The sequence below is a fragment of the Trachypithecus francoisi genome, unplaced genomic scaffold (assembly GCF_009764315.1).
Source record: "Trachypithecus francoisi isolate TF-2019V2 unplaced genomic scaffold, Tfra_2.0 Lachesis_group2, whole genome shotgun sequence".
Classification (NCBI taxonomy): domain Eukaryota; kingdom Metazoa; phylum Chordata; class Mammalia; order Primates; family Cercopithecidae; genus Trachypithecus; species Trachypithecus francoisi.
In genome coordinates this window covers 22,928,181-22,941,839 of record NW_022681465.1, presented here as the reverse complement: position 1 = coordinate 22,941,839, position 13,659 = coordinate 22,928,181, and the positions used below count along the sequence as shown (strand labels likewise).

The window sequence follows — 13,659 nt, the reverse complement described above, 5'->3', positions numbered from 1 at the left end:
CTAAAGGAAGCTAGGGTGTATTTTCCAGTTAGGGATAGCAATGAAGCTGAGTTCTGGGCACTAGAATATGAACAGAAATGATAAGTATCACTCTGGGCCTTGCTTATAAAGCCCTGCAGTGTGTCATTCTCCATGCCCTTTGCCTTCTGGCCTGGTTCACATGGGAATGGTACCCTTGGAAGCCATGGGGTACAGATGGTGGAGCCACAAGGTAGATGCAAGATGCCTGGATTCCAGAACCATCACTTGTAGAAGAGCTGTCTGCTCATCCTAAGTACCCTATTTTGACCTAATGTGATTAGAAAAGAAACTTTTTTTTTGTATATGTTTTTTTATTTCATAGATTTTTGGGGAAGAGGTGGTGTCTGGTTACATGAATAAGTTAGTTAGTGGTGATTTCTAAGATTTTGGTGCACCCATCACCCGAGCAGTGTATGCTGTGCCCAATGTGTAGTCTTTTATCCCTCACCCCCCACCCACACTTTCCCCCAAGTCCCCAGAGTCCACTGTGTCACTTTTATGCCTTTGTGTCCTCATAGCTTAGCTCCCACTTATGAGTGAGAACATATGATGTTTGCTTTTCCATTCCTGAGTTACTTCACTTAGAATAATGTTCTCTAATTCCATCCAGGTTGCTGTGAATGCCATTATTTTATTCCTTTTTATGGCTGAGTAGTACTCCATGATGTATATATACCACATTTTCTTTATCCAGTCATTGATTGATGGGCATTTGGGCTGGTTCCATGTTTTTGCAGTTGCAAATTATGCTGGTATAAACATGTATGTGCAAGTATCTTTTTCATATAATGACACTTCCCTCTGGGTAGATACCCAGGAGTGGGATTGCTGGATCAAATGGTAGATCTACTTTTAGTTCTTTAAGGAACTTCTATTGTGTTTGATTCACCACATATTTTCGGTTTGTTGATTAGAGCAGCTAGTATTACTTTAACTATTACAGATGATTAGAAGGTAATAAAATATGCTAATAGTTATAATGCGAATGGGAAAGTGCAATGAAAAAGTAGAACTAAAGGAAGGATATCTAACTCAGTCCATCTGGAGATGACTGGGGAATGTTCAGGGAAAGCTTCCTGGAGGAGAAAGCCTGATGCTTCAGTTGTCACTCTTTCCAGAAAAAAAAATAGATTTGAGGTAAAGCCTGCTTCCTTGTGTTGTTCACTTCTGAATGAAGTGTCTTGTGGGTGCATCTGGTTGGTGAAGCCTAGGCTGCATGCCTCTAGCTGCAAGGAAAGCTGGGTAAATGTGTTTTCTGGTTTTACTTTAGAGAGGTAGTATTGATAAGGTGAGACATTTCCTAAACAGAGAAGGGTGCTTAAAAGGCCTAGGCAGCCAGAACACAAACAATGGTCTATGCACAGGACATGTACTAGGTCCTGGGGATACAGCAGTAAGCATGATAAATTGTAGTCCCCGCCTGCAAAGATCTCATCCTGGTGGATCTTTAATACATGGCTTTTAATGACAAAAAAGGGATACAAAATGATCCAGTTTGTACTATGAAATGAGAACATATACAGATTACTCTATGATTTACTTGAGAATAATTACATACAGAAAACTGTTTGTAATTATTTTTGTGTACAGTGAGTTCTGATATGAATGTCCAGTCCTTATCAGGTATTGATGAATTTAATCAATGTGAATAGGAAAACTGTCTTCAGATGGTTTCCCCCTACTGTTCTGGCTCTGCTGATCCTCTCCAGTTGGTCTAACCTAACATTCTCTTTATACAGTGCCTTTATAGCTGGGACGCATCAACTGCTTTGTATCAAAGCAGGCAATTCTGTCACTATGTTTGCAATTGCTCCAAGTTTATTTTAATGTTAAAGTCTATTGATTGTATTGCAAGGGAGATTTTGCTTTCCTTAACACAGACTGCCAAATGCCTGCTCTCCCTCCCTGTTTCTCTGAACACTGTCCGTTATCTGCCTAAATGCCTCAGGGTCTCAGTTCTGGTTCCAGCAATATGTGGCAAGAGACTAACGGAGGTCAGAGTTGAAAAGTGGAGCCCCCACATTGGACTGAGTCACAGACAGACTTATATCTCATAGTGAGACAGACAGAGGGCTGGGCCTTGACTTGTATGTTCACCACAGTACTCTCAGCACCCGTGCACATGGCCTGTGACATATCTGGCATTTAATAAACATTTAGTAAACATAGACTGCTGAATTATCCATGGTTGTAGTACCCTACAGTTTCACTTTTTAACCTGGAAATACAACATGGAAATTACTTTAAGTAAAAATTATACACTTAAATTTTTTCTTTATGCAAACATGAAGCCTCATTCTCAAATAGGAAAATATAACAGTTCTGAGGTGGAGCAAGATGGCTGAATAGAAGCCTCCACCGATCATCCCCCTGTGCAGGAACACCAAATTTTAACAACTACCTACACATAAAAAAGCACCATCATAAGAACTAACAATCAGGTAAGCAATCACAGTACCTGGTTTTAACTTCCTCTCACTGAAAGAGGCACTCAAGAGGATAGAAAAGACAGTCTTGAATCACCAACACCACTCCTCCCCTACTCTCCAGCAGTGGTTATGTACCACAGAGAATCTGTGCTTACGGGAGAGGGAAAGCACAGCAAGTGGCGGACTTGGCATTGAACTCAGTGCTGCCCCATCACAGCAGGGAGCCAACCTGTGCTGGGCTCAGTCATTGCCCACCCGTGGAGGGAGCATTTGGATCAGCCCTAGCCAGAGGGGAACTGCCCATCCCAGCAGTGGGAACTCGAGTTTCTCAGCAAGCCTTGCCACCATGGGCTAACATGCTCCGGGGTTCTAGGTCAACTTGAAGGGCAGTCTAGGACACAAAGACTGCAATTCTTCCTAAGCAGATCCTAGTGCTTGGCTGGACTTAGAGCCAGCGGACTAGGGCAGCACATGACCTAGTGAGACATCACCCAGGGTGGCTAAGAGAGGGCTTGTGTTACCCCACCTCAATAACCCCAGGCATCACAGCTTGCAGCAAAGCAAGTGACTTGTTCCTTCTGCTTGAGGAGAGGAGAGAGAAGGGTAAAGAGGATTTGGTTTTGAATCTTGGAAACCAGCTCAGCCATAACAGGACAGGGCACCAGGCAGAGTCATGAGGCCCCCATTCTAAGCTCTAGCTTCCAGACTTTTCTAGACATACCCTGGACAAGAAAGGAACCTTCTGCCTTGAAGGAAAAGACCCATTTCTGGCAGGATTCATCACCTTCTGACTGAAGCGTCATTGGGCCCCGAATAATCAGCAGTAGTAGCCAGGCTGTACTTGCCGTGGGCCTTAGGTGAGACTCAGAGCTATGCCGGTTTCGGGTGAGACCTAGCACATTCCTACCTGTGGTGTCTACAGTGAAAGACTCCTTCTATTTGAGAAAAACAGAGGGGAAAGTAAAGAGGACTCTGTCTTGCACCTTAGGTACCAGGTCAGCCACAGTGGGGCAGAGCAACAAGCAGGCTCTTGGACAGCATTTCTGGACCTGCCCTGGGCCAGAGGGGAGCCTATTGCCCTGAAAGTGAGTCCCAGGCCTCACAGCATTCACCAAAAGCTGACTGAAGAGCCTGTGCGCTTTAAGGGAACATTGACGGTGGCCTGGCAGAACTCACCATGGGTCAGTGGTGGTGACCACTGAGAGATGCTCCTCTGCCTGTGGAAAGGGGAAGAAAAAGCAGGAAGAACTTTGTCTTGTGGTTTGTGGGCCAGCAAAGCCATAGTAGAGTAGAGCACCAGGTAGATTTTAAGGTTTTTTTACTCCAATCCCTGGCTCCCAGACAGCATTTCTGACCTGCCCAGGGCCTGGGGGAACTCACTGCCCTGAAGGGAAGAACATAATCCTGGCTGGTTTCCCAAACTGCTGACTGTAAAGCCCTAGGGCCTTGAGTGAACATAGGCTGTAGCCACATAGTGGTTACGGTGGGCCTTGGGTGAGATCCGGTGCTGTGCTGACTTCAGGTCCAACTCAGTGTAGTCCTAGTGGTGGGAACCACAGGGGTGGATGCATCACCACACTCCCAGTTCCATGTGGGTCAGCACAGAGAAAGAGAGGCTTTGTATGTTTGGGAGAAAGTAAGGGAAAAGAACAAGAGTCTCTGCCTCATAATCCAGAGAATTCTTCCAGATCTTATCCAAGACCACAAAGGTGGTATCTCTAAGAGTCTGAAAAATACACAGTATTATTGGGCTTGGTGCCCAAGTCTCTTTGGGTACTAGAAGGCCTTCCCAAGAAGGACAGGCACAAACAAGCCCAGACTGTGAAGACTACAATAAATACCTAACTCTTCAATGCCCAGACACTGAATAACACCTACAAGTATTAATACCATCCAGGAAAACATGTCTTCACCCAAAGAACTAAATAAGCCATCAGGGACTAATCCTGGAGAAACAGAGATATATGACCTTCCAGACACAGAATTCAAAATAACTGTTTTGAGGAAACTCAAAGAAATTCAAGATAATACAGAGAAGGAATTTAGAATTCTATCAGATAAAGTTAACAAAGAGACTGAAATAATTAAAAGGAATCAAGCAGAAATTCTAGAGTTAAAAAATGCAATTGACACACTGAACAATGTATCAAACAGATCTCTCTCCCTGTGCTGAACCACCTGGAGCTTGGGGAGAGGTGACACAAGCACAGTCAGAGGAGATAAAAGAAAAAAGAATAAAAAGCAATGAAGCATGCCTACAAGATCTAGAAAATAGCCTCAAAAGGGTAAATCTAAGAGGTATTGGCCTTAAAGAGGAGATAGAGACAGAGATAGGGGTAGAAAGTTTACTGAAAGGAGGTGGGGTACAGTGGCTCATGCCTGTAATCCCAGCACTTTGGGAGGCCGAGGCAGGTGTATCACCTGAGGTCAGAAGTTCAAGACCAGCCTGGCCAACATGGTGAAACTCCATCTTTACTAAAAATACAAAAAAAAATTAGCCAGGCATAGTGGTGGGCACCTGTAATCCCAGCTACTTAGGAGGCTGAGGCAGGAGAATTGCTTGAACCTGGGAGGTGGAGGTTGCAGCGAGCCAAGATCATGCCATTGTACTCTAGCCTGGGAAACAAGAGTGAAACTCTGTCTCAAAAAAAACAAAACAAACAAACAAACAAAAAAACCAACAAAAAGTTTATTGAAAAGGATAATATCAGAGAACTTCTCAAACCTAGAGAAAGATATCAACATTCAAGTATAAGAAGGTTATAGAACACCAAACAGATTTAACCCAAAGAAGACTACCTCAAGGCATTTAAAAATCAAACTCCCAAAGGTCAAGGATAAAGAAAGGATCATAAAAGAAACAAATAACATACAATGGAGTTTCAATACGTCTGGAAACAGACTTCTCAGTGTAAACCTTACAGGCCAGGAGAGAGTGGCATGACATATTTAAAGTGCTGAAGGAAAAAAAAACCCTTTTACACTAGAATAATACATCTGCTGAAAATATCCTTCAAACAAGAAGGAGAAATAAAGACCTTCACAGATAAACAGAATCTGAGGGATTTCATCAATATCAGACCTGTCCTATAAGAAATGCTAAAGGATATTCTTTAATCTGAAAGAAAAGGATATCAATGAGTAACAAGAGCTCATCTGAAGATATAAAACTGACTTTTAATAGTAAGCACACAGGAAAAGACAGAATATTATGATACTGTAATTGTGGTATGTAAACTACTCTTATAAGTAGAAAGACTAAATGATGAACCAATAAAAAATAATGACTACAACAACTTTTTAAGACATTGACAGTAAAATGAGACACAGAGAAAGAACAAAAAGTTAAAAACCAGGGGGAAGATGTTAAAGTGTAGAGTTTTTATTAGTTTTTTTGTGATTTTTTTTTTTTGTTTATACAATCAGTGTTAGTTTGTCATCAGTTAAAAATTATGGGTTATAAGATATTACTTACAAGCCTTGCGGTGACATCAAATCAAAAAACATACACTGAATACACAAAAAATAAAAAGCAAGAAATTAAACCACATCACCAGAGAAAACTACCTTCACTAAAAGGAAGACAGAAAGGAAGCAAAATAGGAAAAGAAGACCACAAAACAATCAGAAAACAAATAACAAAATGGCAAGAGTAAGTCCTTACTTATCAATAATAACATTAAATGTAAATGGACTAAACTCCGTAATAAAAAGTCAGAGTGCCTAAATGGATAAAAAAGCAAGACCAAATGATCTGTTGCCTACAAGAAACACGCTTTACCTATAAAGATACACACAGCTGAAAATAAAGGGATGAAAAAAGGTATTCCATGCCAATGGAAGCCAAATAGTAGCTATACTTGTATCAGACAAAATAGATTTCAAGAAAAAATCTATAAAAAGAGACAGTAAGTTCATTATATAACGATAAAGGGGTCAATTCAGCAAGAGGATATAACAATTGTAATTATGCACCCAACAATGAAACACCTAGATATATAAAGCAAATATTATTAGAGCTAAAGAGAGAGGGAGAGAGAGAGAGAGAGATCTCAATGCCATAATTGCTTGAGACTTTAACACCCCATTTTCAGTGTTGGACAGATCTTCCAGATAGAAAATCAGCAAAGAAATGTTGGACTTAATCTGCATAATAGAGCAAATGGACCTAACAGATATTTACAGAACATTTCTTCAAGGTCTGTAGGATACACATTCTTCTCCTCAGCACATGGATCATTCTCAAGAATAGAATATATTTTAGGTCACAAATCAAAAGTATTAAAACATTCCAAAAACTGAAATAATATCAAGCATCTTCTCTGACCACAAAGGAATAAAACTGGAAATCAACAACAAGAAGAACTTTGAAAATCATACAAACACATGGAAATTAAACAATATGCTCCTGAATGACCAATGGGCCAATGAAGAAAATAAGAAATGGATAAATTTCTCAAAACAAATGGTAATGGACACACAACATTCCAAAATCTATGGGATACAGTGAAAGCAGTACTGAGGGAAGTTTATACCTACCAATGCCTACATCAAAAAGTAGAAAAACAAATAAACAACCTAATGGTGCATCTCAAAGAACTAGAAAAGTAAGAGCAAATCAAACCCAAAATTTGTAGGAAAAAATAATTACAAAGATCAGGGCAGAAATAAATAAAATTGAAATAAAACAACACAAAAGATCAATAAATCAGAAAGTTGGGTTTTTGAAAAGATAAATAAAATTGACAAACCTTTAGCCAGACTAATAAAAAAAGAGAAGACTCAAAGAAAGAAAATCAGAGGTGAAAAAGGAAACATTACAACTGATACTGCAGAAATTCAAAGGGTCATTAGGTGGCTACTATGAGCAACTATGCCAATAACTTGGAAAACATAGAGGAAATGGATAAATTCCTAGACACATACAACTTACCAAGACTGAACTATGAAGCAATCCAAAACCTGAACAGACCAATAAAAAATAATGAGATTGAAGCCATAATAAATGTCTTCCAGTAAAGAAATGCTGAGACCCAATGGTTTAACTGCTGAATTCTATGAAACATTTAAAGAACTAATGCCAATCCTACTCAAAGTGTTCAAAAAAATAGAGGACAGAACACTTCCATACTCATTCTATGAGGCCAGTATTATCCTGATACCAAACCCAGAAAAAGACACATTAAAAAACCTACAGGCCAATATCCCTGATAAACACTGATATAAAAATCCTCAACAAAATACTAGCAAATTGAATTCAACAACACATGATAAAGTTCATTCATCATGACAAAGTGGGATTTATCCTATGGAAGCAAGGATGGTTCAACATATACAAATCAATGTGATACTCATATCAACTGAATGAAGCACAAAAACAATATGATCACTTCACACACTGCTGAAAAAGTATTTGGTAAAATTCAATATCCCTTCGTGATAAAAATCCTTAAAAAACTGAGTATAGAAGGGATATACCTAAACATAATAAAAGCTAAATGTGGCAGACCCACAGCTAGTATCATACTAAATGGGGAAAAATTGAAAGTGTTTTCTTGAAAATCTGGAACATGACAAGGATGCCCCGTTTCACCACTGTTATTCAGCATAGTACTGGAAGTCCTAGCTACAGCAATCAGACAAGAGAAAGATATAAAGGGCATCCAACTGGAAAATAAGTCAAATTATCCTAGTTTACATAGGATATTATCTTATATTTGAAAAAACCTAGACTCCACCAAAAAGCTATTAGAACTGATAGACAAATTCAGTAAAGTTGCAGGATACAAAATCAACATACAAAAATCAGTAGCAATTTCTATATGCCAATAGTGAACAATCTGAATAAAAATTTTAAAAATAATCCCAAGTACAATAGTTATAAATAAAATTAAATATCTAGAAACAAATTTAACTGATGAAGTAAAAGATATCTATAATGAAAATTATAAAACATTGATGAAAGAAATTGAAGAGAACCCCCCCAAAATGGAAAGATAATCCATGTTCATGAACTGGAAGAACTAATATTGTTAAAATGTCCATACTACCCAAAGCAATCTACAGATTCAATGCAATCCCTTTCAAAATACCAATGACATTCCTCACAGAAATAGAAAAGACAAACCTAAAATGTATGTGAAACCACAAAAGACCCTGAACAGCCAAAGTTATCCTGAGGAGCAAAGAGAACAAAACTGGAGGAATCACAATACCTGACTTCAAATTATACTACAGAGCTAAGTAACCAAACAGCATGCTACTAACATAAAAATAGACATATAGGCCAGTGGAACAGCATAGAGAACCCAGAAACAAGTCCACACACTTACAGTGAACTCATTTTTGACAAAGGTGTCAAGAACATACATTAAGGAAGAGAGTCTCTTCAATAAATTGTGTTGAGAAAACTGGTATCTTATTCAGAAGAATAAAACTAGACCCCAATCTCTCACCATATACAAAATAAAAATAGATTAAAGAGTTAAATCTAAGATTTCAAGCTATGAAACTACAACAATAAAACATTGAGGAAACTCTCCAGAACATTGGTCTGGGCAAAAATTTCTTGAGTAATACCCCACAAGCACAGGCAACAAAAGCAAAATTGGACAAATGAGATTACATCAAGTTAAAGAGCTTCTGCACAGCAAACAATCAACAAAGTGAAGAGACAACCCACAGAATGGAGAAAATATCTGCAAACTCCCCATTTGACAAGAGAATAGTAACCAGAATATATAAGGATCTCAAACAACTCTATAGGAAAAAAAAAATCCAATAATCTGATTTTAAAATGGGCAAAGAATATGAATAGAGATTTCTTAAAAGAAGACATAAATAGCTGACAGGCATATGAAAAGGTGCTCAACATCGTTGATCATCAGAGCAATGAAGATCAAAACTACAATGAGATATCATCTCACCTTAGTTAAAGTGGATTTTATCCACAAGATAGGCAATAATAAACACTAGTGAGGATATAGAGAAAAGGGAACCCTCATATACTATTGGCGGGAATGTAAATTTGTGCAATCACTATGGAGAACCGTTTGGAGGTTTTTCAAAAACCTAAAAATAGAGTGATCATAGGATCCTGCAGTCCCACTGCTGGGTATATATCCAAAAGAAAGGAAATCAGTATATTGAAAGGATATCTGCACTCCCATGTTTATTGCAGCACTCTTCACAATAACCAAGGTTTACAAGCAACTTATGTGTTATCGATAGATGAATGGATGAAGAGAATGTGGTACATATATGCAGTGCAGTGCTATTCAGCCATAAAAAAGAATGAGATCCTGTTATTTGCAACAACATGGATGGAACTGGAAGTCATTATGTTAAATGAAATAAGCCAGGCACAGAAAGACAAATTTCACATGTTCTTACTTATTTGTAGGAGCTAAAAATTAAAACAACTGAACTCATGGAGATAGAGAGTAAGGATGGTTACCAGAAGCTGGAAAGGGTAGTGGGGGATGTAGAGGGAAAGTGGGGATGGTTAATGCATACAAAAAAATAGAAAGAATGAGTAAGACCTACTATTTTCTAGCACAATAGGGGGACTGTACTTAGTAATTTAATTGTGCATTTAAAAATGATGAAAAGAGTATAACTGGATTGTTTGTGACACAAAGGATAAATGCTTGAGGGGATGGATACCCCTTTTACCATGATGTGATTATTATGTACTGCATGCCTGTATCAAAGTATTTCATGTACTCCATAAATATATATACCTAAATGTACCCAAAAGTTTTTAAAAATACAACTGTTCTGGGGTAAGACAGTCAAAGAACACTTCATTTGAAATTTATTATGCCATATTAACAGGCCTAAACCCAGTTTCTGGCAGAATTTCTTAATTTGGTTAGCCAAACTCTATATTAATCAGCAAGATTAAAAGGCCTTCATATTATTACCATAACAATTTTTGCTGAAGTGATACTGAAAATCTCAGATCTTCTGCTATGGAGCCAAAATCAGTCATAATGGGATCCATATAAAGGAAAGTGGACGTTTTTAAAAACTGTAGTAGACTGTTTCCATTACTCTCTTTTAATCTGTCTTCATGTTAAATTTTTTCTCAATAAAAACCAACATTCATGAGACAAAAACTGTCATTTAATTGTGATGATCTCACTGAAAAACTTTGAAAATGTAGGTCTGGTAACCTCTTCCTTTTGCCCTTTGAAGCATGATAGTACCTGATGGCTCATATGCAGCCTCTTGACAGCCTGTGTTCACCTCCTTATGAACCTCAAATTGGTTCCTGTGCTACAGGAAAAAAAAAAAAAAAAAGGCTTACTATCTTCCCATATTTTTTTCTCTTCCCTCCTTCCCTCCCTTTCTCCTGTCTTCCCATCCTTTCTGCTTGCCTGACCTCCAACAGATTTTGAGAATTCACTAAGTAAGAGATTCTACAAGAAATACTAGAAATATTAATTCAAAGCTAAGACAAATCTTTGCTGTAAAGAGCTCACCATCTGGTGGAAGGGTAGAAAGTTCTATGACTTTTCTGAAGCATTCAAATTATTTCCTTTTTCTTTCCTCCTGCATCAGCACTGGGGGGGCCGTGGGAGAAAGGGTTCATGAATGCACTCTCTCAAATTTCACTTTTATCAAATCTATAGTGAGAGATGAGGAAGGGGCTCCTTTTTCCTCTCGACATTTGAATCGGTATTTGTGTATTAACATGAATGTTCTTTCCTTAACGTTCAAGTTATTCTTCATCAGAAGAAACTGTGTAAATACATCATCAGGTTACAACCCTCAACTCCTGCTTAATGTTTCTCTTTTAAGAGTACTATAAGTGAAAGAAAAATTAAGAATATAATTTTAATATGATTTGGGTTTGTCTGACATCTGCACATTAGGTCAATGGTCTCATGAGCCCTCTTGTAACATGGCTTTTCATATGCCTGTTCCCCTCAGGGATATGGCTCTGATTTCTTCTTCTGGACATGGACACCATTGTGTCAATGTCTCCTGGATCACGAGGTTCCAGCCAGACTGACCTTCTGTATCTTCTAACATGATGGGTGCTCTCAAGGCACAGGCCTTTCACGTGCTGTTTTTGTGCTGGAAATGCTGCTCCTCACATTCTTTGCTGGGTTCAGGTATCTGACTTACTGAGTTCCCAAACAAATGACAAGGCCATTGTTAGGAGCACTCTTAGCACTCTCTCCACTCTCAAGCCAGACACAGGAGGGTCTGGGGGGTCATGAGCAATAGCTTTGGCTTTGGGCTTTCTGCATTGGAGTCCCAGCCACGCCCTTAGCCACAGTCATAAGAAGGTAATGAGAAGGATGACAGTGTTTACCACAGAGGGTAATTGCGAAAAATGAAAAAAATAAAGATTATAGGTTTAAACATCTCTCTATATGGTCTCTCAGTACTACTTAAATGTCAGTTCCCTTTTTGTTAGCAGGCTTACACACATAAATTGCCTAATAATAAGCAAACATAAGTGGTTCCACAGATATATGTAAATATTTAAACCAATGTAGAATTGATAACCTGTGAAAGCCTCCTTAAATACTCCATCTGGCCTAGAGGGTAACCCATAGGATTCTTAACATTGATCAGTCTACACATGGTTAGGCTCCCTATACCAGTCTGTACTGGTCACTTAGCCAAGTGCATGAGGCACTTTAGACATGTTGTGGTATTTTTATTCTTAGCTGACCATATGAAGATAGATACCTATCACCTGACATAGCCACCTGCACAGGATTATCTACAATAACTAGAGTGGACAATGGAGAATTCTTTAATCATTTTTCTTTTCAGGAATGGTATGAAGACAACTGACAAAGGTCACTTCTAGGAACTAATTTCTTCATGAGCTTACCGCTGTTCCATTGTCCACTGGGAGTCAATATGAGCAATTTGCCAATATAATTCTATTGATTAGGACAAGCTAGATTATGCTGCAGTAATGAAAAGACGCCTTCCCTCCCCACCAAATCTCAGTGGCTTAAACATAAAAGACTTATTTCTCTGCACACTGCCATCCGAGGGTCAGCAAGGCCTCTGCTCATTGTAATTACTCAGCACTATCTGTCACTACCTAGCAGAAAGAGAGTATTCTAGAGGATCTGACATTGGCAATTGAATGCTCTGTTGCACAAGTGACTCACATGGCTCATAATCCACTGGCCAGATATAGTCATATGGCCCAACCCTACCCTGAGGGGATCCCAGTCATGTACTCTTACCAAGTGTCCAGAACGGGCAAAACCGGAAACATCTAGTGAATTACAAGAACTGAGTTTACTATTGATTGGATTTTTACATTATCTAAAATACGATAACATCTGGGGGATTATTTTTTCCTTTCTTCCATTCCCTTCCTTTCCTTCCTTCCCTTCTTTCTTTCTTTCTCTCTCTCTCTTTCTTTCTTTCTTTCTTTCTTTCTTTCTTTCTTTTTCTTTCTTTCTTTCTTTCTCTTTCTCTCTCTCTCTCTCTCTCTCTCTCTCTCTCTTTCTTTCTTTCTTTCTTTCTTTCAGACAGAGTCTTGCTCTGTTGGCCAGGCTGGAGTGCAGTGGCACGATCTCGGCTCACTGCAACCTCCACCTCCTGGGATCAAGCGATTCTCCTGTTTCAGCCTCCAGAGTAGCTGGGATTACAGGCATGCACCACCACACCCAGCTAATTTTTGTATTTTTAGTAGAGAAGAGGTTTCACCATGTTGGCCAGGCTGTTCTTGACCTCAGGTGATCTGCCTGCCTTGGCCTCCCAAAGTGTTGGGATTACAGGCATAAGCCACTGTGCCCGGCCTCTTTTTCTTTTACACTTTTTATTGTACTATGATCAACCATATACCCTGTATTATTATTATTATTGTTGTCCAACATCCAGAATTAATGGCCTTATTAAGACCTTATTCTTGGCCTGTTAATGCAAGAATGTGGCAAAGGCACTTTGTTCTTACGTAGAAAAATATTAGAAAAAAAGACAGTCATCTTTTCTATCTGAATACAATATTTTAATTGAGAAATCCCTGTACATGTATATATGTATGTATACACACATCTATGATGTAGATGTGTGCATACAGATGCATATATTCCAGCTTTTACATTAATGACTGAAGAAGGAAATACTATGTTAAAAAACAGTGGCATAACGGGTGCGGTGGCTCACGCCTGTAATCCCAGCACTTTGGGAAGCCGAAGCGGGCAGATCACAGGGTCAGGAGATT

The 13,659-nt window shown here is 38.9% G+C and overlaps 1 protein-coding gene across 1 annotated transcript in view; it reads right to left on the bottom strand.

Annotated features, from left to right (window-relative positions):
* Window positions 1–13,659, bottom strand: part of MCC (MCC regulator of WNT signaling pathway) — a 494,592-nt gene that overhangs the window by 335,694 nt on the left and 145,239 nt on the right. The window lies entirely within an intron of this gene.